The 14,270-nt window shown below is 38.2% G+C and overlaps 1 protein-coding gene across 7 annotated transcripts in view; it reads left to right on the top strand.

Annotated features, from left to right (window-relative positions):
• DLG2 (discs large MAGUK scaffold protein 2) overlaps nucleotides 1-14,270 on the top strand; it is a 999,439-nt gene that overhangs the window by 685,041 nt on the left and 300,128 nt on the right. The gene's annotated exons all lie outside the window — the stretch shown is intronic.

The following is a 14,270-nucleotide window of genomic DNA, read 5'->3' as shown; positions in this document are numbered from 1 at the left end:
TAGATCATTTGCCCAAAAGCTTTGGAGAGCTGCTTTCCCAATATCAGCTTTTTTTTTTTTAATGTTGTATTAATATTCCTAGAAAAGCTTTCTTTTTTGGTTGAGATGGAAGGAGTTCCTTTGCCATTTGCCATATGAAGCAAATGATTTGCAGAGGAGAACACAAGACTCTAACTGAGATGCGCCGTCTTAAGACGCGAGACCGGCGAGCCCTGACTCTGGGGCTCTGCAGGCAGCGCACACAAACGAGGACACTGCCGGTGCCGATCGGTCACAGCCGCGCAGGCAGCTGATCTACGCAGCTGCAGAGGTCTTCTGCGGTGTCCAGAGGTATTCCACGTTGCACACCCAGTAATATCAGACTCGCTGCAAAAGCAAAGTTTAGTCTTACTGTGCCAAAAGCCTGTGATTCTTGGCACACAGACAGCTCTTCGTCTTTACTGGAAGCAATAAAGCCATGAGAGAAGATCGGTTGTTTTTCTTGCCTTGCAGACACTCATTTAAGATCTTTTCATTCAGAAATTCACCCTCTTGGGACAATGGCAAGGTGATATCTTTCTCGCAACACAAAGCATTCAGTGCGCCTGGAAGATAAAATAAATTCTTGTGACCTATTCCATGCTATGTTTCTGTCTGCCTTTAAAACTATATTAGAAAGGCAAAGAGACAGCTTAATGCTCCTGCCTTTAGCTTCTCATTTCTGAGACAAATGACAACTTTGGGACTTTAAAAAAGCAAAGTATATCTGTGGAGTAAACTCATTGCGGAACCAGAAGCATTAGCTCTATAGCTGAGGTATTCCAGGATTGCAGAGCCCTGTGTTCGGTATCCAGGATGTAGGCTCCTAAATTTTCAGCAGTGATTTGTATGAACAATTAAGAGCAGGTTCATGGGTTTTAGAAGGAATTTTGGCCACTCATTTCCTTTGATGGGAAGAAACAGTTGCAAAGCAAGATCTTAAAGAGCTGAAAGGAATATAAAATAGGATATAATGGTAAAAAATCTTTAGGCTGTGATAAAAGATATGTTGCATAAGCTAAAAGAACAATATCCTTAAAGGATATTTAAAGTTTTTACTTTGGAAAGTGGTGTTTTAAAACAGGATATAATAGCCTCTTTTCCCCTCTAAATTGTGTTCTTGTTTCTTGGGTTTTTTTTCTTTTATTACGCAAAAAACAGTGTATAGGTTATCTTATGAAATGAACAGAAGGACATAACTACCCACCCAACAAACATGAGAGACCTGAAATGAGGAAGCATAAAATTACAGCAAAACATTTTAGGAAGTTGTTTAGTGTAGGCGTGTTTACATTTCATATACTATGACTGAAAAATGAGCTCAGTTGGTGTAATTAATAGGCAAGAAGTGACTCTTATCCATAATCTGTAGGTTGGGTGCGTTTATAAGTTCTAATGATTATCAAACACCATAGGCAAAATGTCTGACATTATTTTATAATAATACTTTTAAATTCTGTAATAGCAAATGACACCCCCTCTGCAATGCAGAGGAAGTAATTGTAATTTAGAGATGTGCTTTGTAACCACACAGAGAACGATGAGATGATAGGTGCTTTCCCTTTTCATAGGGAATATATGAAAAGTGCCTAACAATTTTCTGGCCTCAGTTTTTACAGGAAGGTCATCTGTGATAAGGTTGCTACCATGATTAAAACCAGTGACAAAGGGACAAGACCTCAGCTTCAAACAAAGAAGGAACAGGCCAGGCAGCACTTAAATAAGTTAGATATTTTTACACTTGCAGGTCCTGGTGGTCTTGATCCCAGGCTACTCAGACTTGGCTGATGAAATCTGAGTGTTAATAGTGGTTTTTTTTGAAAACTTGTGTGGAGACAGTGAAGTGAAAAACTGGAAAGGGCAAACAGCAAACTCGTCTTTGCTGAAGTGAACAAGAGGAGCCAAGGGATAATAAAGCCATCAGGTTTGCCTTCAGAATGCCAGAGGAATCCTGGAACAGATAGGAAAACTGTAAGCACCTGGAAAAAATCAGAAGAGTAATGGTTAACAGGCAATAGATGTCATACGGCTTCCCTCTTGTAATTCTTGTTCACATTTTTCTCAGATGACACCATGTGCTGGCAGCGTTTAACACTGAAAGTAGTCTGAAAAAACCCAAGGTGTCATTCAGCAGCAACAAGTGCAAGGTACTTTAGGCAGGAATAATCAATTTATCTAATAAATAGCGCTCAACAGAAAACTGTCTGGGCAAGAATCCTGCAGATAAGGATGTAGGACTAGGTTAGCTGTAGTATCTTTTACATAATATCATGCTGTGGCGAAACATTCAAAGACTATAATGGGATTTATAAATTGAAGTATAATTTATGGGACATGTGAGCAATCCTTTCATCCTTCACAGGTAAAGCCTTAGGTGGAGAACGCTGGCTTTGAGCTTTCCACTTCAAGAAAGATGTGGGCCAGTTGGAAGGACTCCAGGGGAAGGCAGTAAAAATGATCAGAGATTTAGAAAGCATATCCTACAAGGAAAGACTGAGTGATCTGAAGTCATTTATCTGAAATACCAAAGACTTAAAAGGGCGCGATGGACTCCTGATAACCACCTTCTTGCTTTGTGGCACATCTTTGAAGAAAGGGTTTGCTCTGTGTGGAACAAAACTTAATAGACAAATTATGATAAGCAAGACTTGGATTGAGTTTTAGGACAAATGAGGACTGTGCTGTGATAGATTACCAGACAGGTTACTAAGTCCCCACATTTGGAGATCTCTGGGTGCATCAGACAACAATTTTTCAGTCTTGATGTAACTATAGTTGGTTCTACCTTTGACCGAGAAAATAGAATAAATGATCTGTTGAGTTCCTCAAGGCCCATGATTCAGTGATCATAACACAATTTCCTTTTTTCACTGCAGCATGAAAACAAACAGCAGGGATAGGGCTACTTAAACCCTGCACCTGCAAAGATAAAGAGGGTATCTTCCAGACACAAAACACAAACTTCTCTGTTGCCTGTTCTCAACTGTAATTTAGTATTTTTGATTTTCCTCTTTTTGCTTTCCTTATGGCTGGGAAGGATACAACATTTTTAGAAAAGAATCTTCTTGACATGTGTGAATTATAATGAATATTGAAACAGATAAACTGCAGTCTCAAACTGCATTTGTTCCTCCACATCCAGTTAGGATTTCCCTGGCTTTTCAGCTTTTCTGTGGCTCAAGCCAGGATCATGCTCCTTAGAAACAATTTGGTCAGATGGATAGCTGGTTGTTTACCAAAGGTTGTTCTCACAGCAGGTTTTCAGTGCTTGGAGGTTGGCCATGACTCCTTTGCTTTAGACTGCACTGAATCATTTAATGCTAAATCTTGACTTCATATCCAGTGTGTTCTTCTGGTTATGGGCAGAGCTGGGTTTCTTTGCGTATAATATCACAGTTTTGTAGGCTTTGGGTTCTGCATTTGTGGGCCTCACTGAGATGGAGCTCTTAATCCAAATAGCTGCCTAAAATTTAATTAATTCCCTGTGATAGAACCCCCTGAGGGATGAATTGCAAGATCTTGTATCATGCTATGTCTCATAAAAAGCCCTCATAAAAAATATCAGGGGAAACCATAGTTCAGAGAAAATCTGTTGTATAACCCAGCATGAAACCACCACATTTAAATGTTATACTCTGAGTCTCAACGGTGTTAAGCACAAGCTCTTAGAAAATCTTGCGTGCTCCAGGACCAGTCTGGAAAGATCTGTTTTGCTGAATGCCAATTTTAAATACGGGTTCACACTATCTTTCTAGGTATGTATAATAGAGTAGAATGGATGTAAACATGCATGTAAAATGCGTGGAAACATGTAGCAAAATGTATAAGAAGAGACAAGTTACTGATTTTACTCTGTGAAAATAGAATACTTCTCACTGGCAAATAAAGCATTTTTGTTTCACTTTGTTTCTTAGCGTATTTCAAGAAAGCACCATCAGTAAACTGAACTGAGGGACCAAAGTATAGTTGCAGGGAGACAAAGAGAGTCAAACACAAGTGCGATGAGTCATGAATCCATTTTCAGAGTGCTTTCACCTTATTGCCATAGTTCAGTAAGCATCGTTTCTTTTCTTTCTCTGTATCATTTATATACTTGTAAACTTTTAACATCAGGGCTCTGTAAGTTGCCTTACATAAAAAACAAAATTATTTGTAAATCTCTCTCTTGATTCCTCTCTATATTTTTTAAAGAGGAAGTAACTGAATGGGTGAGAGATTATTTATAGGTTGATTGCAAATAGATAAGAGGCTGCAAGATGAACTTTGATTTCGTTTTGTATTTGCAAGCTTGAAGATAATTGCCAGACAGTTTTCAAGAAAGCATTTCTGTTCAGCTTTGCAACAGGAATAAGATAAATGCTAAATTCCCTTCATCAGATGGAGGAGGAACAAAAGAAACTGATGAGTCTCTCCTTGACATTTATGGTTGTTAAACAGATCCCAAACTGACAGACTGCTCCTTCTGTCTCCATTTAATTGGTGACAAATTGTTAAATATTTGGCTAGAACAGCCATCCATACTTAGAAAGCAGTGACCCAGCTGTACTCAGTTAAAGGTATATCACCTTATATTATACATGGTAAATAATAATTCTACTTCATGGACAGATGCTACTTCCTCTGTCAAGTCCGTGAATTTTAAGAATGAATCTTGATATGAAAAAAATGGAGGAAAGGACAGCTTTACATAGTAATGGTTTTAAAAAATTAACATCTCATCAAAAACTAACAACTACCTTAAAGCAGATCTTGATGTGCAAATCTACAGGATCAAATGCTTTTCACTGAAATTATTAGGGATTGGAAATAATTTTTTGCTGCTGTCAATAGTTGCAGTAATTCATGAATTAACTAAGCTAAGTACAAAATTATGGAGGTGCTGTTTGTTAATGATGGACAAACTGTGATAGACTGTCTGCAGAAGTTTAGATCCTATGCCAGATCTATGCCAGAAACAACTGTTTTTTTGCATGCATGCACGCACGAAAAGTCAACCTTATTTTCAGGGTTTGAACCCAAGTCTATATGTATATTGTAAAAGCAATATGGGATTCTTTGAATCTACCCCCAGGCACCTGACTGAGGGCTTTACTCTGTGCAGTCATTCCAGGTTTCTGTAACTGCCCGCTTATCTCTAGTCACTGCAAAGGTGCTATGGGTTGTTATTTTTGTTTCTCAGGTCCAAAAATTACATGCCTGAATCTAGATGGGATAAACCAGGGCTTAAAAAAAAGTCAAGTGAAATTTAAGAGTATGAGCAGCAGTGAAAAGGCAGAAAAACCTTCAAGATTTTATCTAAATTGTCTGGTGGAGAGTGGAGAGTGTCAGGAATAAAGGACTTCTCTCAGTTTACACCAGAAGATAAAGCCCTGCCATGTTGATCCCATTTCCAGATACTTCTGCCTCACATTGAAAACCTTGTGGATTATCAGCTACATCTGAGGGAGGAATGCCATTTTTAACAGGAGATGCAGATCAAATAAAGAGATCTACAAAAGCAAATTTACTGCAGCAAGGTTAATTTTCTTTCAAACTTGGGTTAGGAAAAAAAATGGGACAGAAGAGAGAATTTGGTTTCCTACTGCTTTCAACCCATGTGCACAAATACTCTGAATTAATGGCTGTTCTCTCAAGGCAGCCAAATATGGTTACATCCAGCTTGCTCAAACCCAGTGCTTCTCTTTAAAGGGTGAGTTAGAGGTTTTATGTTTCATTCTCTAATCATGAAAGGTTCATGGTACCAGTGTATCTGCCAAAGCAAAAATCAGAGATATATAGAGTAAGCATCATTACTACACTGTTTTCCTCCCCTTGTAGCAATATCAGATTTGTCTTAGCTCTCAGGAGCATTGCAAACCTATGATTACCAACCTCTCTTTCTCTCTCTCAAGCTTAGGAGAGCAATTTTATTGTTCCCTTCTCTCCTGTTTTGCCACAGGCTCTCAAGAGTAGTTCTGCTGAAAAGTTTCAAGTGAGTTGCTAGGTTAAACAGTTATTTCGGTCCTCCTCTCTCCGGCTACTTGCTCCCTCCCGTCCCTGCATCTTTTCTCCCTACCAGCTCCCCTAAGTTGGGTTTGCTGAGTAGCAGTGTAAACCTTCTGAATATGCACCTGTTCTGGATCTGGATTTCGAGCTGACCCAGTTAACAGTGAATATGCTTTGTTTTGCAGTTTTCAGCTGCTGATGCATTTAGCTAAAACATTTCTCCAGCTGATGCAAGGCAGACAGTGGGAAAGTGTGGCCAAAGGCAGAGAGGAGAGCAGGGTTTTCTCTGTTGGCAGTAGTGAGACTTTGGGTCAGCATATGACAGTCCTGAAAATGCACTCTGCAACCCCCTACCTGGCTCTTTGTCGCTAATTAGGATAACTTGCTTCTTCATCTGGAGCTATGCATAGTCCAGATGATTTTTCCCCAAGAGAATGAAAGGGCAGGGGTGAGGATGGGACAACAACAACAACAACAACAAAATGCTGCTAACTCACAAAAACGACTGGCAAGAAGAAAGAGAACATGACAGGATGGTCTTTAACAGTCCGTTCGTATCACATCCAGCCACACCATCACCCGTGCTGCGTATAGCATCATTTCCCACAAGATGTAAATGATCCTGCTGCACAGGCAACCAGCCAGATGATGCCTGTCCTAATCTAAAATTCTGATTTTTAGTGACTCTGGATCTAAAGACACTGTATTTGTGGGCACACAAAATTGTGCAGAAACTGCCAGCGTGAACAGGAAGCCTGTTTGTGTGTGCAGTTTCCATGCAGGCATATGCAAGCGTGGCATGAAGATGTGATGGGGAAAATGCACATGGACATAGGCGACAACTTTCCAAAAATAGTCATAAGTGGTAAATTGTTCTTAAATGGCAGGTCTTGCATTTCTCTGCTTTATCCACTATTTTTTTTAAGTAATTTGACTGTTTTTAACATAAAATGTTTACAGTTGTTATATTATGCTGTTTTCTTCTAAAATGGCAGAACTGCTTGCAATAATTCTCACAGACTATCAGTATATGCCAAAAATGAAATCATTTTCTCTCTCTTTCATGCTGGTAAAATTGTCACAGTGTGATTTAATATAATTTGTAGTGAAAAGGAATCCTCATTAATGCTTTATAACTGGCTAATTGTGAATAATCAGGAATACTCCCTTCTCTTTTCAAGACAAAATTTAACATATTCTTGAGAATTCCTATTGTGAAGTAAGCCATTTTCTGTGTTTTCTGGAAAATTTATTCTCAATTAATTTGAATAAATATAAAAATATAGAATAAATATGGCTTCTAATGAGACTCCAAGTGTATTTTCCTAGTTTGCCATTTCCTTTCTTTTCACCTACGTCCAAGGAGAATGTATCTTTAGGGATGCATATGTGCAGGCAAAAAATCTGTAATGGGAAAAACATTTAACTGCAAAACTGAACAGAAAAGAAGGAATTGTTTTCATTTATGTGCATGTTAGGTATTTGTTTTACAAAATTCTACAAACAGAAGAATAATTTGGCAAGATATTTTTGCAAGCCTTTATTAAAGATTACAAAAAGATTAGCTTTTACAGTTATGATAATGTAAATCCAGTGTTCTATCTATACTTATACTATGATTGCTTTTAAAGATGTTCTCACTGCCTTGAAGGTATGTTAACACTTGTGTCATAAACTGATTTCCCCATCATTTCCTCTGCGGTTAGAAATGTAAACATTCTTCCTAGACCAAAGAGCATAACCCTGGATCCTGAGAACAGATTCCTTTCTTGCTGTTATAACCCAATGATTTCCAGTACAGTACTTGATTGTTATACCCAAAAGAAGGAAAAAAAAGCGGTGGGAAAAGAGCTTAACAGTCTGAATTTGCTTCTAAACTGGTGTAGAGGCTAGAGAAGAGTAACTTAGCAGAAAATCCCTGGAATATCCAGAAAACTTTTTTTTATTTTTTAAACATATTGTGGACTCTTCCGAGTTTCAGACTTTCATGGGTCTGAGATGGTTGTGATGAAGCCCTTGTGTCTAAAGAAAAAATATAACATGCTACCCTTATCTCCCAGAGGAACAGAGAACTCAAAGAAAGCAGTCGTGGGCAGCCAGCTTTCGGGGAGATCCCAACGCATTAACACTGTGGGACAGGTATAAGCAGCTGTGGATAGCATTGTGGTAGCTGAATTTTAAAATTATATGTGCTTCCTGGTGGCATGAATGGCAGTTTGCAAGGTTTGTGCTTGAAATGGAGACAGCCAAGTTGTCCTGTCTGACTGCTATGGTTCAGAGAGCAGCTGAGGAGCTTGGAAGGCTCCTTCTGGATTATAAATCTGCTCGAGTATTCTCAACCAAGGGTGTAAAAATTAGCCTGCCATCATTGCCAGGTGGATAGCCAACACACAAATGCTACCATGGCCTCTCCTAGATTGGGTCTTAGCTAGCTACCATTCTTCCAGGCCTTTAGTCTTTATAGAGCTACTTGGGGCAGTATGGATGAACGTGTGCATCAGTGTGTTCAGGACATTTTAATCTCTGTGGAATCACTGTCTCTATTCATTCTCATCTAACAAGCAGTAAAAACAGACCTCTGCAGAGGGTTTTGCAGACATATTGTGTTATTACAGTGTTTTAAACTTTAAATTTAAATTTTATTTAGATTAGATTTTAAATATTATAATTATTTTAAAATTGCAAAAGAAATTAAAATTCTAGCTTTAATTTTAATTGAAAGTGTTCTAAATTTGTGGAGATAAAAGATATAAGATGTGAAATTGTAGTGTTTACTTTCTGTAAAAAGCTTTGGCCAAAATCTGTCTCCATGCTGAAAAGCCGTAAACCTTCTCGCTGCTTAGGTTACGGAAAGACTGATTCCCTCAGAGAAAGGAGTATTGCACAGTAGTACTGTGCAATCAGTGCTAATTTGCAAAGAAAGAATTTTCATTGCCTGCTGTATAATCACAACTGCTAAACAGAATTCAGTGATAGATAGCCTTTCCCACAAGCATGGTGGTGGAAATATTGTGTATGCTCTCCTGTTAGATCCTCAGTAAAGGCTAATCTGAATTCTGGCCATATGCGCTAGGAAAGGTGATGCACCGGCAGTCAGAATGTAGGGATTAAGAAAAATAATAACAATAAAAAAGGCTATGGGCAAAAACAAAGGAACTGTGTAACAATATCTGTATAAATAGCTAAGGGCATGGATATATAATGACACACACACTGTAATGGGGACGGTAATTTTCTCACTGTGTAAGGTGACTTCAAAGAATATTCTTCTTACCTGGTGGCATTGTACATCATCTTTATTCTATCTGACATCATCTGGGAAATAACTGAAAACACTAGATATTTCTGCAAAAAAATGTCAGAAACAATAAGGAAGATACTTGAAGTTTCTAACCCGAGGCCATCAGAAAGAGATACTAGATAATGATAGTCTCAATTAGATTTTTTTGTGGGGAGAGAAGGGGATGGAGGAGGGATGTTCATCCCAGTCCAAGCTCTTAGCAGTGTATTACAAAGAGCCCTCTCAAGGGATCTTGGAATGGGTACTGGAATAGGAATTACAGATTGCAAGTAGAAAGCTGTTAAGTGTGTTCTGAATATTAGTTAAAGTTTTATGAATCATACTGTTCTTCTTTAGAGTGACTTTTTCATCCACAGAACGGTTACAAAACGTAGTCAAATTTTATTCATGTAACTCCTTCTGGTATAAACTGTCAAACGAGCCAGGAATAGGAATTGTTGGAAGAATTTACTTGGATAAAATGATATTTGAATCTACCATGCAACATAGAGAGAGACCAAGTGGCATTTCCTATGGCTGGGATTAATAGTTTCTTAGGAATTGGCTTATGGCATGAAAAACAAAGACAAAGAAAGAGAGCTCTGAAGAGGAAGATCAGCTCCTCCTTCTAACGCTGTTTAAATTATTGTGAAACGTAATTCAGGTTTTATTTTGTAATGTATTTCATTTTTGTTTATACCAAATAATAAAGGAATCTGCTGTCAATAATGAACACCAATCATAAATCACAGCTATCACAAGCCTATTAAATGTTCACAATTATTATGAGGTGCTACTTTTAAATGTGTCGTGTTGCTCCTCCAGGAAAACTAAAATTGGCAGCTAGAGGCTTGAGCAAAGGGGCAGGAGGAGATATTCCCTGCTGCTCCTCTGTTTATAATTAACCTTATTTCCGTTAGTTTATTCATATAGCACTACTGCAGTACCTGTCAAAACAAGTCAATCAAATGATATTTGTCAAAGTGCTTTGTATTATCCACATTGCTTTCCTGCCTTTAAGTGGAATTTGGTTAATTAGAAGCCTGGATTGGACTTTATCACTCCAGGTTTGATGATTTCATCAGCATGTTCATCAGTATGATACTATTCTGCCTTTCAAAGGGAAAAAGAGACTATATAAATATTGGCCCTGTAAGCTGAAAGAGATTTCAACAGCAAAACGGCAATGAGGTGTGTTTTTTTGTGCTGGCCTCAAGAAAGGCAGGAGCTAAATTCAGTTTGGGTTCCTCTTTGCCTGGTACGGTTGCTCACAGTAGTATGATCTGGTAACGTCAGAGCCCACAGCCAGGCTTGCAGTTCCAGGGAAGATCCTCAATGGGACAAGTGGTTGCTTTGGTTCTTTCTTGTTTTGTTTGCTTATTTTGCTACCTTGAAGCAGTTTCACAAAATCCCCAGGACATGGGACACCAGCTATTGAACCCTCATCACATCTCTTGGGATTTCATTGATCAGCTACAATAAACTAGTTTTTGGACAGATGTTTTATGCCTCCACAGTCCACAGTTGTTATGGGGTGATCCTTTACTTCAGAATACTGCTTTCTTCAGTCTGCATAGATCTTAGGCAAGGCTGCAGCTCATTGTTTTTCTTTGTTTGGTATATACACATCTTTATGGATGTCGTCTGTTTTCCCGTTGGGCTTACAGGCATAAGAATGGCTTCTGTCACATGCTGTAACCTTGCTGCCAGACTCCTGCTGTTACAGTACAGACTCTTCTGCTGACAAGACATCTGTGCTATGGTCTTGACAGAGCACAGGCCTTCTGGGCTTGACCGAAACAACCCATTCTTCAATTTTATTGCTAGGAATGGTGTTCTGCGTTATCAATAAATGCCATTCTTTTAACCCTTGTGCTCCATGTTCTTTCTTCTGGTGCTTACAGGTGCATTTTCATTCATATTTCACTCATATCTAACTTAATATTTCTATTACAAGTCCTGCACATCTTGTGGCTTCTCTGAAGTGCTCTGTATTCAGCAGTTCTGTTTTGGTGGTGGTAAGGGATGGTTCGGCAAAGTCAGGAATCCAGCGATTAGGAATTATACATCGTATGTCTCTAGAGCACACTTGGTTAATTACCTGCAAATCACACTTCTCAGTTACATTTTAAGGTTCTGAACCACCTTAGACTTGACTTTCTTTGAGCAAGATTCCCAGCTAAGACTGTGAAACTTCTGTTGGACATATCCTCTAAAATCTGCATTCTGTTGGCTGGCTTAAAATAAACCTGGTTCTCTGTGTAACATAGTGGCAAAATGCAACATCCCATTTGGGGTACTAACGTGAGATTCATTTAACTTAAGTTATTTTTAGAAAGCTGACATTATCTAGCCTCACTTGGTCTTGTAGGCTCCGTCTCTACTCGCTGCAAAATGATGAGTCCAGAGTGTGATTCATCCTCATTCATGCAGATTGTGCATGAAGAAAATGGGAGGTGAGAGGGAGGGCACTCCTCAGAGTGCCTCCTGCTTTTCTGTATTATGATGGCAAAGCCTTCCTGGCTATAGCATTCAATGAGAAAAAGGTTCTTCAGTTAAATGTTTTGTTTTATTTTGACTTTTCTGGACTTAAAAGGGACAAAGAAAAGGACCTTGATTAGAAAACATGTCTTGCTGTGCTCCCATAAATTTGAATGTTTCTCTGTTTTTAAAATAGACTAAATACCTGATATAAGGCTAACGTGAAGTAGCTGATGCAAAGAGGGATCCACACCATGGATGCACAAACCTTTCTCAGGTCTTCAAACAAAGCAGCAATCCTCTGTCTAGATGGGGTCAGAATCTAACTCAGGTTGTGACCTTTTCTAGCAGTGATCTTCCCACCCATCTCTTCCCACAGCCACCCCCACAGCCTTTCAGAGCCCAGGAGTGTGATTCATCTGAGCTCTTTCAGATGTCTCCGTAAGATGAGATGAATCATGCTCTAAGAGCCCTTAATGAATTTGCATTGATTATAAAGGTAGCATAAATGATTAGTGTCTGATGTCATTTGGCCAGATGAATCTTACCCAAAAGTTTTATTGTAGTATACTTTCCTAGCATCCTAGCAATTAGCATAAAGCATTTGATTAAAACTGAATGTTATCATTGTTCCATTCCTCATTCTTCCCAAGAAGTAATCTTTTAAAGCAGGAAAGTATAATTAGGCAGTATAACTAGATCATTAGAAGAAAGCCATGAAAACTCACCCCGTTCAAAGACTTTATAAAGTATTATAATACTTATCATTTCCTGCCTTTCTCTTCCTCAGTTGTCTCTCACATCCATCTTCCTTTTTCTCTCTTAATAAAGTGTTGCCTTGTGTCTGGTTCTGCACTTTTACACCTTTCTATACTCAAGGCTGTGTTTGCAGATGTCAAAGGCAGCCCCATTTTACAAATAGAATATAGCCCCATGCAATGTAAAGCAGTTAGTTACATTTTATGTAGGCTCAGAAAGAGAAAAATGCACTCCTCTGTCATTATTAACCTCACTTTCATAATGTGGATCACAGGTTATAGCCCTTTTTTTTCAGGCTTCACACTTCAATTGTGATATAACTGCCCAAAGAAACAGCAAACACTTTTCTCAACACTGCAGAAAAAGTAACAGACCATCTTTCCTGCTATTTATGTTGCAGTAGGACCAGGCTAAACTAGGAGCCACTTTGCACAAAATACAGCACAGCTGTATAGCCAGAGATGACCTTTTGCTTTACAAGCGGCAGTTTTAATAACGGGGAGCGAGGAGGCGCGGAGGATGGCATGACCCAACCTTCCCAAGGTGATGCTGAAGGAAGCCCACTCAGCTGCAATCTAGCCCACTGGTTTGCTTTGCTTCGCTATGCTGGTATAAACGTATGCCAGGCTTTTCTTGGTCAAGAGGATGGTAATTATGTCACCAAGGAACATGACTCTGTCATTCTTCATTGTCCACAACTAATGTTTAAGGAAATTTTGCATTCTTGATGTTTTCTTTGAATGTATTCTTGCTTCTTTGATAGCAGTCCCAGGATAATGAACAAATTCTTCCAGGCTAAAGAAATGTAATCTTTTTGTTTTTGCAGTTGTCCTGGCAGTGCCACATAAATAGTAAGAGTGGAAATTTAGCTGGAAATTAAATGATGTTTCATTTTAATTATCCCATACTTCTTAATTAGCTGTATGTGTTGTTAATAATCATCATAATTAATTAATTATTAGTCTTTCAATTTGAGATATAATTCCAGAGATTTCTTTCTGTAATTTACTGTTTTGACAGTACCCATTAAGTAGTCCATTGTGTTATCTGACCTCACCTTTTTTAAGCTAAAAATAATTATCAAATAAAAATACTGTGAGAAAAAAATCATAATTTTTCAAAATTATATCAAAATATTTAATTCACTTTACAAACCTTATATCTGTACTCATACAGCTGCTAAATAAGCCTTTGGGTATTAAATATACCCTACCTTTAGTTTTATTGCAAAAGCAGTAAGGCTGGTGAGTTTGCGATAAAATGCCATGTTCCTGGCAACTCATTTTCCCCTATTGCATTCCTAGCTCAGGCTGAAGCTATTACTAATATATTTGCTTTAAGAATGACAGACCATAATATGTTTCACAGATAAAACTAGTGATTATTCTTCAGATAGATATAACTAATATTTTTCTGTACTGCTAAAAGAGATATGCCTGGTTGAAGCAATAATCTAAGCAAGTTATTGTCAGTAACAGCTTATTTGTTCAGCTGGAAGTTCCCATTAGATATATGATCTATGAAAAATCAAACCTATGAAGTAGATTTTTATGGAAATAAAGCACAGTAGTTTCTATCTTTTCTCTGATTGAGAGATAAAAATCTTATAAATGAGAGCAATTATTTGTGTGTTTATGCAGTGTGTCAGAGGACAGAAATGTAGGAAAAGAGTAAAACTTTTTTTTTTACAGAGTCTAATCTCTGTTTATTTTTCCTTCCCTTCCCTGAATTATATTAGCATGTATTA

Source organism: Dromaius novaehollandiae, chromosome 1 (genome assembly GCF_036370855.1).
Source record: "Dromaius novaehollandiae isolate bDroNov1 chromosome 1, bDroNov1.hap1, whole genome shotgun sequence".
Lineage (NCBI taxonomy): Eukaryota > Metazoa > Chordata > Aves > Casuariiformes > Dromaiidae > Dromaius > Dromaius novaehollandiae.
This window is presented reverse-complemented; position numbering and strand designations above follow the sequence as displayed.